Source organism: Podarcis melisellensis, assembly GCF_964234715.1.
Source record: "Podarcis melisellensis genome assembly, chromosome: 6".
In the NCBI taxonomy this organism is placed as follows: Eukaryota; Metazoa; Chordata; class Lepidosauria; order Squamata; family Lacertidae; genus Podarcis; species Podarcis melisellensis.
Window position 1 is genome coordinate 61,169,622 of NC_138538.1, and position 12,807 is coordinate 61,182,428.

At 39.4% G+C, this 12,807-nt stretch overlaps 2 protein-coding genes and 1 long non-coding RNA gene across 4 annotated transcripts in view; 2 read left to right on the forward strand and 1 right to left on the reverse strand.

Annotated features, from left to right (window-relative positions):
- The window catches only part of AK4 (adenylate kinase 4), a 34,977-nt gene extending 30,801 nt beyond the window's left edge, over positions 1 to 4,176 (forward strand). For both annotated transcript variants that reach the window (XM_081915894.1, XM_081915893.1), the window contains exon 6: positions 1 to 4,176. This exon is cut by the window's left edge and continues 2,452 nt beyond it. The gene's annotated coding sequence lies outside the window, so the exon portion shown is untranslated.
- The window catches only part of LOC309372363, a 130,272-nt gene that overhangs the window by 64,272 nt on the left and 53,193 nt on the right, over positions 1 to 12,807 (reverse strand). The gene's annotated exons all lie outside the window — the stretch shown is intronic.
- The window catches only part of DNAJC6 (DnaJ heat shock protein family (Hsp40) member C6), a 53,474-nt gene continuing 51,118 nt past the window's right edge, over positions 10,452 to 12,807 (forward strand). Inside the window, exon 1 of the mRNA XM_081915713.1 lies at positions 10,452 to 10,722. The gene's annotated coding sequence lies outside the window, so the exon portion shown is untranslated. The remainder of the gene's footprint in view (positions 10,723 to 12,807) is intronic.

A 12,807-nucleotide genomic window follows, 5' to 3' on the forward strand; every position in this document is an offset into this window, starting at 1 on the left:
ATAACATAGGATTCTAGGTTATATTTTAGCTTATGATTTGGCTCTTGCAGTACATGCATGGGCCAGCCATAATTCATGGTTCTTGGTGTTGATACATGCAAAATGGAGATGGTACCCTAGAATATTTCCAACACACTCCCTCAGAGAGCGCATTTAATCAGATCAGTAGTGATGGGAAAGCTGGTCTGCCATTATAGATCTCCTCACTGTAGAACCTGTAGCAAGGAATGCCAGAGTTCTCCAGACCAGTCTTAAAGCTACTGTTGCAGATTAAACAAATCAAATCAAATCAAATCAAATGTGCTTTAACTTTTCTCTTCACTTTCCTGCATGTTGGATTGGCTCCAGAGCAAAATAACTTGCACTTAAGACCTGTTGAATTCAGTGTGATATGTTAGTGATAAGTAACTTGTATCCCACTGAAATCAATAGGATGTAAGTGCAACTTAACTTTGTCTCCACTTTTCTATTTCCTTTCCTGTAGTACAGGCATAGCCAATGTGGTGCCCTCCAGAGTTTGCTGCACTCCAACCCCCATCATCCCTCACCATCGACAAGGCTCTCTGGGGCTGATGGGAGTTGTAGCTAAACATCTGGAAGGTACCATGTTGGATACCCCTGCTGTAGTATATGAAATAGTCAAAGGTTATTGGTTAAAGTGGGTGTGTGTCTCCTATTAATGCACAAAAATGTAGGCTGCTATCCATGGAGAAAGAGTGTTATACTTTTCCATGAACAGATTGTTTTCATGCTACACAGCATTGAAGTAAAGCAGACTTCCTTTTGTACCACATGGCAAAGAAATATTTGTCCGTTCATGGGCAGATCAGCAGTGGTCTCAACCATGCCCCATCTTTCCTGCTCCTGAGCTTAATCTCCAGTCAGCAGCACTGGCTGTGGTTGAACTTTCCCCCCTGCACTCGCCCCATGCCTTGTTCAGCTGGTGAGAGATTATAGCTCAGGAGTGGGGGAAACACTGCTGGGGAAAGGCCAGTGGAACAGACTGAGAAGTCCTGCAGGTATTACCCATCTCCACCCCAGAATCAAAAACTAGTTTCTCTTTAAATGGATGAAACAAAAAACCTGGGAGTTTCCCATAATTAATAAATGTATAGAAATGTGTATGTGTGTGTGCATACCCATTTTTGTGTATTTTTTTCTATAACCAGAGTTCATATAGCAGCTTTCCTAAACTGGAAGTAAATACTGTAATTTTGATGCGTAATATTTGACAGGAACTATAACTTGATCTGTGTGTCCTCAAGTTGCCTTATTTTATATAAAATGTGGGGGGAAATGTATTTAGGGGAGAAATTATTCTGAATTATGCTTTATAGTCCCCACCACTAAGAGACCTATGCTAGTTTGATGATAAAATTATGTTGTTTAAGCTCCCCCCATCCCCACTGGCTAGCGTATTATACAAGAAGCTTTATAGTATTTGAGAATGGGCTACTGCATTAACTGCCAAACTAAATGAAATAACATTTTAACATCAGCAGTGCAAGACTACAGCTTAATGCCATCTTACACCTATATTAGAGTTTGTTCTACCCAATAGCTGTGTGCATAACTGTTTGAACCCACTAAGCCCTGGCAGCATAGGTATAATACTTCATAATGTCTTAACCATGGTGAACCTTGGGGGTCTCAAATTTCAGTGGCACCCTGTGTGACACAAAAATTTGGCACCCCTTGCTTCTCTTGCTCCACTCTAATTCATAGCTGCAGAACCCAGTGAGACCAAACCAGTTATGCTCCCCTAAATCCCCCTTTAGTGCAGTGGAAATGTTGGTGGTTCTCAGTTCTCTTCTCTACACTTGGATGTAAAGTGTGGATAAGCACTTTTTCCTGAACATCCACATCCTAACAGACAAGGCTCTGTCCATGATAAGTATTTCCTTTTGAGAAGGTGGAGCATGCTATCTGAATGCAGCCTGAGCTTTTCAGGCTGCAATGTTGTAGAGCAAAGTGACAGGGAATGGCAAGCTGTTATCTGGCTCTGCCGGCACCCAAAAAGTCATTCCGTATACAAAGATGCATCCCAGGAACTAGACTCTAGCATTGCTGCTTTTTTCTTTGTTGCACCTTTATCAAGACAATCTGGACATTCAATGTAGATGAATCAACTACTATATTTGTGCTTTAGAAAGACTAAAGGTCTTCTGAAGGGCAACTGTCTCCTGAGACGGCTCATGTGGTGCTGATAACACCACGGTTGCAAGTTCGATCCCCATAAGGGACAGCTGCATATTCCTGTCTTGCAGGGGGTTGGACTAGACAATCCTCAGGGTCCCTTCCAGCTCTACAGTTTTTGATTCTATGTACTGAGGTCTCCAGCACTGCAACTCTATAACATCTAATGCAGGGAGTTTCCAGAAAGAATGCAAAGGGTTTACGTATCCCTGTAATTGGCTACAATGATGAGCACATTTTAAGCTAATAACAAAGAATCCAAAGAGTTTAACAAAAAATCCATTACTTCTCACTGTGACTACTTCTGAGTGGGCCAGGTATATATGAGGCCATCAATTATATAGAGAAGGCTCAGATGTCCATGAATTGTCATAATGTTAATTATTTTTTTAAGTGATTTTCCATGTGGTGCACATAATTAAATGTGTGACAAATGTATGTTTACACAAAGAATTGGATACCAGTGATAGAATGCACTTTTGTATTTTTTATTAGCTCTTCATTTTTATACAAAAAGCAATATCTAGAATAAGCAGGGAGATGGGTCACCAAGTGCCCTCTCCTCCCCTGGCTTCGAAGGAGAAGCTTCTTTTAGGAAACCATCTCCTGAAAGTGTCTTAAGTGATGGGAGGGACATTGGGAGATACCGTCATTCACTGAAACTCAAAGCACTCTAGTTTCAAGGGGGCAGGAAGGTATGGCTGCCTTCTAGGGGGCTTCTTTGTTCAGCCTGTGGCAGGTGGGAGAAGACATATATGGGTTTGTTTCATGTCTTGACTGAGTTCTATATTTTTATCATGTTTTTCTTCACCATGGGCTGTCTCCAGGGTTGCAGAAGCAGAAGTCATGTTTGTGCAATGGATCCCCTTCTTTCACCTGCTCTCCCCTGTAGACCCAACAAAAGTTCTCGCCAAAGAGTTGTGCAGGGGGGTGGGGACTGACCAAACATTCTGGGCCTTATCATTTGGGGCTGCAGTGAAAGAAGGGAACCCCAAACTGGCCAAGGAATCTTGCACTCTGTCTTCCTCTCATCCACAACATTGGATTTTAATACAATATGGTTGAGGTTACTTGCTCAGCACCCCAACTTTTATTACCTGCTTGTATATCTATGCATTAAGAGCAACTGGCCTATGTGAGCAGAATATATTGAGTATGAGACTTGGGCTGCTTCCAGACTGTAACTATGTATTTAACAAATGTTGTTTGGCTTTAGAGTGATGGGAAAGAATTGCAGAAAGATAACAAAGAATCCATCCACTTCTGTTATTCTTTGTTTTTATTTCAAGGTTGTAAAGCCCTTTGGCAAAGCTCAGTTTGTGCTTTTTTAATTTTAAGTAAGGTTTATTTTCGAGTCCTTTATAAATAAGCCAGGGTAGAGCTGGAAATGTGAAACTGGGAGCCAAGTGTGCGGAGATAAAGGAGCTTGGGCGTGCTCTTTTGACTCGGATGTAACAGCTCTGAGAAATTTGACTTGTTCAAAGTGATGGATTCACTTTACATACTCATTAATCTCATATTCAAAGCAAGAGTGGTCTAATTATTAAAGTATATTTCTAGGTGAATTTTATAGAATTTGTAGAAATTATTCCAGGGTCAAAAAAATTATTGTTGCTGCTCTGAGTACTTTCAAAAGCTCCATTTAGAAGCTACCCAGATACTATGTTCTCTATTGCTTTGGTTTTTAGCTTTTCCTCAGAATCACAGTCTTCTGTAATGCACCACAATTTTCACCTCATGATGTTGGCACTTTACTGTGAATCTGATGTATTTTCTAAAGTTATGGTTCTGTTTTGTACTAATGACAGTATGTTGGGAGGGAGTTCTGTACTTAGTTGTTCTAGGGAACAGTCTTTGTATGTACTGTAATTGAGGGAGGTGGGTTTTTGTTTTGTTTTGTTTTGGATAGTCTCTCCCCCCAAGAAAATCCTACAGCTGTATAACCATTTGATATTTGTAAATAAAGTTATTTTGAACTTATTCTGCATCTTCTCAGATGTGTTTCATTCCATTACCTACATTTGTTGGTGAAACCCAATTCTGTAAATTATAAAGATGATTCCACCTCTCTATACTATGAAAGGGAAGATCCAAGTTTTCTAAATCTGTGGTATTTGGTAGGTTAAAATAAACTATTACCTTCATGCATAGTGCTGCAAGGGAGGAAATAAGCAGAACAAAGAACACAGGACTTCTGCCAAAAATAGCAATCCTGAGTTCATACTTCTGTTTTTCCTATGGTATGCAGTAACATAATGTGATGTGATGTTCCATTTCCACACACACACGATAAGCAGCCCCAGTAAGCATGGCCAATGGGCAGGGATGATTGGAGTTGTAATTCAACAACAACTGGAGGGCCAAAGGTTCCCTACAACTGCTCTAGAGGGTGGAGGAGGGGGCTTGCAGCACCAGGCTTGCTATTCTTTGTTGGCTTCATCTCATTTCACCCAGAAGGAGACTTCATTGTATGCAAGTCTAGCATCTTCATAAGCAATTGATTGACTATGCATATGTTAAAAACAAACATGTAGCTTACACCCCCCCCATGTGGTGTATAGCACCATAAATTACTTAAGAGATGTGAGCTAATGAGGTAATCTACACTTTGAGTGTTTGAGTGAGAGAAAGCAGTGAGGCAGGGACGGACTGTGAATTTACAGAGTTTTGACCACAAATAGGTGATTTTCAAGCTTGTGAGATCTTTGTTTTTGACTAGAATTCAAAGATGAACCATCCCAGAGCCACATGCAAACAGCACACCATTAGAATTAACCAGCAGGCCACCCCTGAGCATATTTTGGGCTTAGAAATTTGTTTTCAGTCCCAGAACTGAACTGAGCTCTTAGTCCTTTCATATCAAGACCACTTCTGGTTAGCTTTCTTCATTTCGGCAGCCTTATTTAGGTGGAATGGTTTTGCTCTTGCTGTTATTAAACAGTTGGGAATTGAACTCTTGCTATCTACTGCAAATCACCCACAGTTCTACCAGTAGATCCCAATCTGCCATTTGTTCACCCTAGTGTCTATGTTCACCACCACCTCTTTAGCATTTCAGTCAAAAGCTTTCTCTAATCCTCACTGGAGATGCAAGGACCTGAAGCCTGGACTGATTTGCATGCAAATCATGGGCTCTACCACTAAGGTAAGATGAGCGGGGAAATTACCCCAGTTCCAGTGCTGGGTCTTGCATTTCCTGCTTGCTTCTCCATGCCCTACATGACAAGCCATTGGAGGTGGCAATTGTTGCTAGAAATCTGAGTAGGACAATCCTCTCCCTTCCCTCTGGATTGAATTAATGTCCAATCTCCTCCTTCCCAGTCCTATGCAAAATGCTAAGCTTTGACCATTATTTATTGCTGGTTGAATCAAAATTGGTTCATGCATAAGTGGAACTGACTTCTCTTGCAACAGAACTTCACCTTCCACTGTTCTCTTCTGTAGCTCCTACATACCCTGAAAATCTGCTCCAGGAGGTGGAGGGCGGACCCTTTGCTGAGAGGAGAGGAAAGCATTCTGTTGCACTCTTGCAGTGTTGGATTCTGCCCTGTGTCCTAAATCATGTGCCCAACAGCACAGCTTAAATTAGCTGAATTTTTTTTTGCTCTGTTTAAATATACATTACAGTCATGGATGCAACTATGAGGAAAACTGGAATAAAAATAAAGTGCTGGAAACCCGCATTTAACAAGAGGATTATATTTGTTCTAAGTGATAGATTAGAGGAAAGACATTTCTGCAGAGCTATTACATAAATCGGATTTTGTTTGTGAGCTTAGACAATTAGAATGAAGAACTCTGTTACACTGGGGCTGCTTCTAGACTCACTATTTTCAGGTGGGATTCAATCATGCCCCCAGCAAACTCAGGCTTGGCAATTAAAACTGATTTGAATCTCTTATTGGACAAACCCACTTCCACAAAGATCAGGCTCTATTTAGGAGGCCCCACAGCATAATAATATGTGTATTAAAGATTAAAGGGAACTAACTTCGCATGCTAGATGGCCATCCTACCCTTCTATCATATTGTTCTTTTTTTTATATATATATAATTTTTTATTGAGGTTTTTTCATACAAATGCATATTTAACAAACAAAATAAGTTTCATAACATCCTTTCATTCTATTGTGGACTCCCTCACGTCTCCCGCTTCCACTTTCATCATTACAAACAAATTTTTCCAAGCAAATTATCATCTTGTTTATGATCTTAAATCCAATATTTAGGTTAAACTCAAATATAAAATTGTAATTTAATGGTAGACAGTTATTTCTACTCTGACTTCCTTGTTAGGATTCAACCAAATTACAGTACTTTTGTAAATAAATCTTAAATTTCTTCCAGTCTTCTTCAACCCTCTCCTCTCCCAGGTCACGGATTCTGCCCGTCATCTCAGCTAATTGCATATAGTCCATCAGCTGCATCTGCCATTCTTCCAGTGTGGGTAGATCTTGGGTTTTCCAGTTCTTAGCAATAAGTATCCTTGCCGCCATTGTAGCATACATAAAGAATGTTCTGTCCTTCTTTAACACGTTCTGGCCGCATATTGTTCTGTGTCCAAAAGGCTCTGATAATGTAGCCTATATGCATTGCCTTTCACATGAGATCCATAGAGGCATTTACTGTAGCCTCCAACATGTTTTATTAAAATTCCCTCTGACTTCAGAGTAACCCAATATATGTCTCTTACAGAGCCAAGAGCCAATATGCTGCAGGGGATAGTGTTAGACTAAGGAGACTTCAGCTCAAATCCTCTCCAAGTCATGGATTGATCTAGGTTAGGCACATAGACTTAACCCAGACTCTCACTGCCTTGTTAGAATATGAGAGGGACAGCTATGCCTCCTTGATGAAAATGAATGAGATAAAGATCAATAAAATCTGGGCCACAGATGCATCATCCCATCCAGTTTTCTTGTAGGGTAATTAAGTAGCAAGCACCCCTTGCATAGGGGTGGACTTCAGGCTTGTGGAATGGACTGTGTTTTACTATAGCCCCACATTCACCAACTGAAGTAAGGTCCAAAGCAGTGCGAGAAGAATCTGCATACAGAGTTGGATGCAAAATTGGGGCTTGGGTGGAGTCGATAATCTTGTGCATCCCATAACACATTCCCTGGGATAAGCTGCAAGTTCAAGGACAAATATTCACCTGAGTTTTTAATACAGATCAGGGATGCTAACACAAAGCTCTACAACAGGCCAACTGAGCTGCAAAAAGACCTAGTCAAAGGAAACCAACTATTACTCTTATTTTACACGTGAAGAACACTGAGATGGAAAGATAAGTAGTCAACAGAAAGAAGGTCAGCCAGGACAAATTAGTGTTGTCACTAAATGATTAGAGGACAGAAATCCATGCCAATCCACCATAAAATATCTATCAGTAGATCACCTGTCATAAGAACAAACCTATTGGATTGCATCCAACATTTTTCCTACTCTGAGTAGACTCATTTAATTTAATGACCATGAATAAATTATGTCTAAAAATTTACAACCCATTTTCTTTTTCTTATGGCTCAGCAGGGGAAGCCAAGGTCTATATCAACATTATATTACATTGGTCTTTGTCTTTCAAGAAAAATTGCAACATGTGATTCACAAAGTCAGTTATTTGTATGCTTGGTTGGGACAGCAACACATGACATCTGTGTTCCTAGTCATACATTTTTTATAATGAGTGTAGACCTGTGTAAAATATGCAATGATTTTACATTATTCCTGTATAAGCTCCTCAGGGAGGGATCTGTCCTCTTGTGCTCTGAAACATATCATGTATGTTAATGATTATATAGTACATGGGATATTTAATATTATGCTTAACTTATTCACTTTTTATGGGGCATCCACACAATGCTATCATCTATTGCATGTCATCCTACATTTCCCTTGTGGGTTTTAAAAAACTTTTCTCAGACCAACAGAATATTTGCCTTTCTTCCCAGAAGAACAGAAGAGTAGTACAATATCTACAGGTGCAGGTGCCTTTAATGCAAGTCTTTTGGTCTTTTATTATTATTATTAAAGGGGCAGGATTTTGATGTGGGCAAGTAAACCTGTCACAGAAGAAGAGAAGAAGAAGAGTTTGGATTTTATATCCCACTTTATCACTACCCTAAGGAGTCTCAAAGCGGCTAACAACTTCTTTTTCCCTTCCTGCTCCACAACAAACACTCTGTGAGGTGAGTGGGCCTGAGAGACTTCAGAGAAGTGTGACTGGCCCAAGGTTACCCAGCAGCTGCATGTGGAGGAGCGGGGAATCGAACCCCGTTCACCAGATTACGAGTCCACCGCTCTTAACCAGTACACCACACTGGCTCTCAAACAGCTCAAAACAAACAAACAAACCCAACAGCTCAAAACAGCTCAAAACAAATCCATTTTAACCTTTGTGATGGGTTGCTATTTATTATCCCGTTTCTTTTTGAAAATCCATTGCATGAGTAGACCTTGTTCCACGCATGCAACAACTTAGTTGAATCCTGCCCAATTTGGCATGGTTTTGCAGCAAGGTCTGGATTTTTGTAGCACTAAAATCTCTGAATGGTAAAGACTGACACTAGTCCACATTAATGTGATCTAAGCTAGTGAGAACCAGTGTGGTGTAATAGTTACTGGACTAAGGCTGGGGAAAAACTGGAATTCAAATCCACAACGCTCACCTGAGAACAACAACATATGCTGCCTTGAGGTCCTTATAAGAAAGGTGGGATATAAATGTAGCTTAAAAATATATAGGCATGTTTACATTTTAGTGTGACTATGACTGGCAGCTATTTGATAGTATCTCTGGCATGTAACAGCATGCTATATATTGCAGGAATATGCATGCTGTGGCAGGCTGCTTGTGATGTATTCCTGAAAATGCTAGGTGGTCAAGAGGAGAAGCAAACACAGAGTACTTGAGCAGAATGCAGGGAGAAAAAGAAAAGTCTAAATGGGACAATTGCACTTAGAACAAGATTTGAGAGGCAGTTCCCCACCCAGCAGGAAAGCTCCAAGGCCTTGAATATTCCTCTCCAGGACTGTTCACTAAGAGTCCTCCAACTCTACCCCAGCATCTAGCTAGCTGAAGGTCTGAGTATATTTGATTTATGGGTTGGATATATACAACGCTTAAATCCTAATTTCTGTATCTGGCACAACTTTGAGACTGTTTTAAAAGACTTCTGTATGTGAAAGAATAGGTGTAAAACAAGATATAGCAAGCCCTTTAAAAAGAGGAAAAGTTGCTAAACCTCAACTACAAATTGACTAGACCAGAAGCTTGGTGTAACAATAAAATTGCAAGCACACTTGCAAAGCTAAGCAGGGTCCAACATGGTTTCAAATTGGATGGGATACCATGTGTTGAGATTCCTACATTGCCGGGAGTTGGACTAGATGATCCTCGTGGTCCCTTCCAAGTATACAGTTCTATGATTTTATCTGGTCCAGTTAACTTCACCAATCCAGAATAATTTATCAGACAATAGGGCTGCATTTATAAACATACACTTAAATGGGAATAACCTACTAGGTCTTATTTCTGAGTACACACATATAGGATTGCCCTATGAGAGAGAAGCAGCTGCAATGAAGAAAACAGAGTGAACTCACTTTTTTCACAGTGAAAAATGGTGCCTGTCCATCATTATTTTTGTTAATAGCTGCAGACCAACCAATGCTAAGTTGGAGCTGGTTCTAAAACAGAGGTCCAGAAGAAATTGCTCCATGGAAAAAAACAGTTAGGTGCAGGCATGTTTTTTTTTTTTAGTAAGGTTATACCATGGCAGGAAGAATGGAATTTTATAAACAATCTCATACTTTACAGTCTATAAAACATCAAAGCCACTTACAGATTTATATGACACAGGTCAGTATAATTTATTCTCCTCTCAGTATACTTTATATATGTTTATTTCATTTTTTTGATATATAATTTGGGTATTTATTACAAGGAGGAAACTGCATTCTGATAAACTCTGGAATGAATTCTCAAGACAAAAATAGCTAAATGTGGAAATTAACTATCCCGTTTTCTAAACCGCACAGATTCTAGGTTTCATGCTAGAATCTAGCATAACATGTGAATTGTGAACATTAACTTCACAAAGAACACCTTTTAGCTGTTTTTCCTTCATCCTGTTTCTTGTTGGAAAAAAGTAACAGAAAGATCTGGATCTTTAAAAAAAAATAATGAACAAACATTGCCTGTAGAAATGAAATGAGGAAAAACATTTTGACTCCAGATCCTCTGTTCCATGCCAGATTTTATAAAATATGCTATGTCTTCTTGCATCCTCACCCTTCCTCTGATTTTGTATAATCCGAACTATAACCCAGCATTATACACCGTTTTCATACAAATTATCACCACATCACTGCCTCGGACTGAGAAACGTAGCCTTCGTGACCTATGACTGGCTGTGAATGACAAATCAAAAGTCAGCGTTTCAGAAATCAGCTGAGGTTTTTTTTTTTCCCTGCTGAGCTGCAGCAAGGAGAGGGAAGGGAGGATGAAAGAATCTGAAAATAAAGGTAAGGAAAACCTATAACTAGAAACATGTACAGTGTTATAAACATATGATGCTTGAGTCATTTATGTGGTACTATTTACAGTCTATTCTGCTGAGTAACCATTTTAAAACTGCATCGTGCATCTTGAATGCAAACAAGCCATGTTTAAAAATAAATGCAGTTATATAATATGCTAAGGGATAGACTTTGTATGAAATCTCCTTCTTATTTGAAGCACAAATTAGGATGCCAAATTCGTTAGTTCATAGCTGTGAATGCAGTATGTCTTACAGTATGACTGTATTACCAAGGCTTTATTCAAATACCAATGTATATATTTACAGTGCAACCCTAGTCATGTCTACTCAGAAGCAAGCCTTACTGAGCTCAATGGGACTGATTCCCAGGTCATTGTATACAGGATTGCAGTCCTAATGTTTGATGTTATGTTATCTGATAATATTGATATTATCAAAAAGAAATGGGATGTCTCCCCATTAAAATATTGATGGAAGCTTGTGGTCTACAGTAAATAAACAGACCTCTACTTCCTTTCAGTGTGTGTATGAAAAGTATCCAGTATTTGAGGATACTTGACCTTCATAATTGTATCAGAGTGATATTGCAAAACTGAACATAATTTTCTCCTTTAGGGAAAAATACTTTTAAAACTACATTACAAATCACCTCACATTTATGTCACATTATTTCTGCTTTGAAATCTGAATTATCAAAACTAAGGCTGCCCAAAGGAGTGAAGGGAGATTGGTTGAACTATGTGCTTGTCACAATGTTGCTGAGACAGTGATGTGACATTACTGCCACTATTCGATGCTATAGGTAGGTTTATTCCACAATTTTGCACTGAAGTGTTTGGCCTTTCCTATCATGTTTCTGATTTATATACAAATGTCCTTTCAATTTAGCAAAAAATCAATGTGAGCAGTATAAATTCAGATGCCGAATTTGGGATGAGGCCTCCATCTTCCAATGCTCCTTGAGGGAAAGAGCTGTTTATTTCAGTCGCAGCTTCATCTGAGAGGTACAGCCTCTTTCTATCGGCTCATGTAATTTAGATGCTACCAATAGCAGCCTGAAGACAATGCAGGGGTGCACTATATTTAGCCAGCTGTGACAGCATCTGTTTCCTTCTGATCCAAGAAACCCAAAGCTCATATGTGCAGCATTTATCAAATTCTTTAACCTTTAAGGAGAGACCATGGTGGTTTTTTTGCCCTTGAAACTCATGGTTGTGTGTGTTCAGTTTTTTTTTACTGCATGCCAACGGTAGTATAAGCACTCTCATTTAATTGCTGACTGACCTAATCTGTTCTGCATACGGCTTTTACCCAGCTGCAGATTAATCCTCAGAGTAGGAAAGAAAGGCTAGGCCTCAAGTCTATATACACTGTTTCCCACTCAGAGTGGAGTTAGAGTTGTTGCAGAGTCAGGCATGTTAAAAACAACATCATGGATTTTCCCATGCAGCACAAAATCTATAGACTAGGATATTACATATTACAGAAGAGGTAATCGTATGAAGGAGATCTGTAGAGACTATTTTGAATAAATAGTAAGCCAGTCATATGTGCACACATTAAACCATCTTATCAATTGAATTATATAGAAGCTGCAGTATATATTCACTTCTTCATCTTCTACTTTCAAGGTGTAAATACCTTTGTACGAGAATTGCATATTGCATAATATTACATTAGCATTTGGATTAAAAGGTGAAGAATAGTTGGTACCTTTAGCTGAATCAAACAGTAAAGCTTTTCTGGGACTGTACTACTTCACACTGCCAGAGGACGTGCACATTCAAAAGCCCCTATACTAAGAAATAAAGCTGCCCAGCACATACAGAAAAATGGTGTACCAGGGTGAACGCTCCTAGGTTTCGAGACTTAATTCTCCCTTACATGCTAGCTTTATACATGAAGGGAAATATATAATGTGCTCCCGCTCCTATTGTTGTACAGCCCAGGAAATCTTTTCAACTTGATTCTGCTGAATGTATAAACATGTGCCCTGTTGCCCTGTGAGATTATTTAGGGATACAAAGAAAACATTCCTGACTATAGATCAAAGTGATTAGGGCCAGTC